Genomic DNA, 4,267 nt, shown 5'->3' on the forward strand with positions numbered 1-4,267 from the left:
CTTTTTGTCTTTAAAATCTAAGATCTGAGGGGAAAGGATGCACTTTTCCCATGTCTGACCCAAAGGAAAACTAGTTCATTCCTTGTGTTTGGGAGAAGATGATAAATAACTTTAAGGCAATGGCAGTATTAAATGATTCAAAGATTCCTTTGTATGTTAAGATTTTCCTCATGTGTTTGTATGATAATGTGTAACATAATTCTGTTGCATGACTTGACAGAAGTATACCTTGCTGGATCAAAAATGTGCTAATAGCTTTTGGGGGGAAGTTCCCAACTGCTTTCCAGAAAGCCTGGACTAGTTCACAACTCTACCAACAGCCCACTAGAGAGCCTGTAGTGCCTGAAGCCCTTCAACACTTCTCACTTTCCTTATTGGTTTTCTTCCCTACTTGATGGGTGCTAGGTAGTGCCTCAGGGCACTTGAAATGGGCATTTCTTTACTCATTGGTTATTCAGAGCATTTTTTCATATGGCTATTAATACCTTTGATTTCCTCCTCTGAGAATGGGCTCTTCCTATTCTCTAACCACTTTTCAGCTGGAGAATGTTTATTTTTTCCCCCATAAATTTGACTCAGCTCTTTAGATACCTAAAATTTATCAAAGAAACTTGATGCCAAGACGTTCTCTCTACTTTCTTGTTTTTCCTTCTAATTTTAGTTGCCTTTGTTTTGTTTTTGCAGAAAGTCGCTCATTTTATGTAATCATATTCATTTATTTTACTTCCAGTGAAGCTCTCTATTTTTTCTATGATCATGATCTCTTCCCCCATCAATAGATCTGACAGTTAATTTCTTCTCTATTCCATGAATTTGTTTTTGATATCACCCATTGTATATGTAATGGTGTGGAGAGAAGAAATTGATTTGGAAGGAAGGTGATGTCAAAATAGAAGTGTTTTTTTACTCAAAAGGAAGGATGACAGAGAAAAGAAGAGGTGCTCTCTGACTGTTGAAGGAGAATAAAAAGGCTGGATTTCATTCAGTGATATCAGAAAACTGAAGTGATAGAGTAGTGACCTTGACTTTGATGCCTGTCAAATTCTACAGGCTGAAGGAAGCTACACTTCCTTTTCTGGATGTTTACTGGTAATCCTGCAATGAGGCAGCATGTCTTCCTCAAGAACAAACACCACTGTGAGCAGCTAGATGGCACAGTGGATAGAGCACCAGCCCTTGAGTCAGGAGGACCTGAGTCCAAATCCAGCCTTAGACACTTGACTCTTACTAGCTGTGTGACCCTGGGCAAGCCACTTAATTGCATTGTCTAGCATAAAAAACCCCACCAGTGGTGATCTCATATTCTGTCTTGAGAGGGTCACTAGAGTGTGACATCAAGGGAATTCAGTAAAAATTGTTTACCTAGTATTTTTATAAAGCAATTGACAATGTTTCACCTCCTTTTTTTTCCTGCACAAGCCGAAGAAAAGAGGCTAAGTCGACATCTAAATATTGGCAGTTGGGTTGAATGATCAAAACCCAGGAGTTGTTGAAGGACTGATGTCAATTGTAAGACACTCTTTAGTGGAGCACTCCAGGAATTTCTGTTTGCTACTTGGGTTAGTATCATGAATAATGTATGTAAAGTCCAAGTGGAAGAAGAAAAGACAATGATCCATAAGCAGCAAGTGGGGCTATTGATAAAGTGTGTCAGTTTACTGGGGACAGAAATCCTTCTCTCTCTTAGTGGAGGCTTGGCTTTCCTTAAAGTCATTCAATACTCAAGGGATGATGGGCTTGCTTTTAAACATTCTTCTCTCCAGATGGCTACTGCCAACAGTTTGATAATGAAATTAAGCTAGATTCTTATCAACTGGCGTCTCTAGAGCAGAGAGAAGAAAGGAAGGAAAGTATGGAGGGAAGAGAGGAGAGAAAGAAGGAAGAAAAGGGAGGAAGGAGGAAAGTGAGGTAGGAATTACTAAGCATCTACTTGATAGGTGCCAGTGCCTGGCCAAGCCCTCTTCAGTATTATCTCATTTGACCCTCAAAACAACTTTCTGAGGGAAGTGCTCCTATTATCCCATTTTAGAATTGAGGAAACCGAGTCAGACAGCCATTAACAGACTAACCCTGGGTGGTCATGAGCTATGAAGCGTCTGAGCCCCTGAAGAGTATCCTCTTCCACCCTGTGAGGTGCTTCAGTCCCAGGAGAGCTTGTTGCTGCACCAGCAGCCCTGGCACATTCAAACTGGTGTAAGAAAACCTAAGAACTCTCAAACCCCTCTTCAGGACTTCAGACTTCAAGGACTTCCCTTGATTCCCAATCCCACTCTCATTCTAGTAAGTAGAACTGACACAGATTGCAATGGTCATACCTATTTAGATACTGTCAGAAAAAACAGAGAAAATACATAAACAGTAACTACTTACAAAGATAGCTGTGTTTTTAAAAAATAAATTTTATTGAAATATTTTTTTCTCTCTATCACCAGAATCTTAACCTACATTCCTCCCCCATCCTCTCCCAGGCAGCCATCTCAGATAACAAATGATTTTTCTTCAGAGGGTAAAAAGGGAAGAGAAAAGTCAGTACAAATGATCAACACATAAAAATTAAAAGAAAACCCACACTGAACCAAAAACCTCCCATGTCTTCAAAGTGGTGGGTTAGGGAGTCTTCCCTGATCCCTTCATTGGGGATGGGTTTTTCTGTGTCATTTTGCCTCATTCACTGTTATTGTTTTGAGGTTATTCTTAACTTAAATTTTTAGTGGTCTTAAAAGCTGCCTCAACAAGAGAAAGGATAGATAATTGGCTTTCACAGTGTATATACTTCCCTTGTATCCAGCCAGCCACTTGGGAAAAAGAAAAACAGTAGAGAAAGTGGGAGAGAATTTGAGGAAAGCCCCAGAGGTAAGTGATGGTTTCACCATTAACCGCCTTGTAGCATTTCTTCTGGTCACTGGCAGGCTCTAGAGTCTGAGGGCACATTAGCTGTCTTGGGTTTCCTTCTGGCATTGGGAAGTGCCACCAAATCCCCCTCAACTCCACCTACAAAGGCAAACATCAAAAGAGGAACTGCAGCTGGGTTGCTGCTCTGGCTTCTCCCATCAGGCAAGTTCTGATTCACTATTGCTCCATATCTGAGAGCCAGGTGGGAGCCTGGGATGCAATAGGTCATCTTCAAAATCTCCCAGTTGTCCTGGGACAAATGAGGGGGGCAAAGAAGGCACAAATAATTCTTCACCAGGACTTCAACAGGACTTTTGCTGCTCTCTGGGTCACTAGAAGCAGACATGGTGCCACCATCATCCAAAGCGGAGCCTGAAGGTGGGGCTTCCTGCTCTGTCTGCTGACTTGCTTCATTCTCTTTGTGCACTTCTTCCTCTTCCTCTTCCAGTTCTACAGCTCTTCCACTTCTCTCTACAGCATTTGTGCAGCTCTGTTCTAACTCAGTTTGCACATTGTGAAGTGGGAGCCACCAGTGTGCATTCCTTGTTGGTGGAGTTTGACTGAAAGAGAAGAAATGAAAGATGAGTTGTTGAGGAGAGGGTACACTCAAGTGGTTTCAACACAGAAACAAAATTGCATGAGGAAAACCATATTTACAAATGAAGAATATGTCAATATCAATACTTTTTAATTACTTCCAAATTCACCAATCCTTTCTACCCTCCCTAACAGATTTACTCTATTCCCAACTTTTGAGCCTTCCTCAAGCCCCTCCCAGCACCCTGTCTTCATGCTCACTATAGCCATTGCTGTAGACATCATTGGCATGACCATCATGACTGTGATGGTCACTGGGATCCCTTCTGCTGGCATACTTCTCAGTGCTGTCATCAGAATTGTCACCATCACTGTCATCACTGCTCTTGTCTTTATTGCCATCAGTCTGATAGGCAGGAGGGAGGTCAGGATACATAAAGGCACTTTCCAAGTGTTCAAAATGTCCTGGGCCACACTGGGGTGACCAAAGAATCAAACTTAATTTATCAGCACTCTGTTTACTTCTACTTTTCTCTAGGTCACTTGAAATTGTCATGGTGGCCCCTACGGTCAACATGGAGCCTGAGGGTGAGACTTCATTATCTTCAGGTTGGTTTCTTGATTCCTTCTCTTTCTGTAATTCTCCTTCCTTCTCTCCCATTGCCACAATTTCACTTCTTTCTACAATTTGTCTTTGGGAGTTCTGAAACATTTGTGCTTAGAAAGTGGAGGTGAGAACTGTATGTCACCTTTTCCTAGAAGTTGGGTTTTGAAAAGGATGAAGAAGAAAATAGATTATCATTAGAGGTAAGAGTCATGTGTTCTCAACTATGAACAA

Source organism: Phascolarctos cinereus, unplaced genomic scaffold (assembly GCF_003287225.1).
Source record: "Phascolarctos cinereus isolate Bilbo 61053 unplaced genomic scaffold, phaCin_HiC Scaffold_726;HRSCAF=1367, whole genome shotgun sequence".
In the NCBI taxonomy this organism is placed as follows: Eukaryota; Metazoa; Chordata; class Mammalia; order Diprotodontia; family Phascolarctidae; genus Phascolarctos; species Phascolarctos cinereus.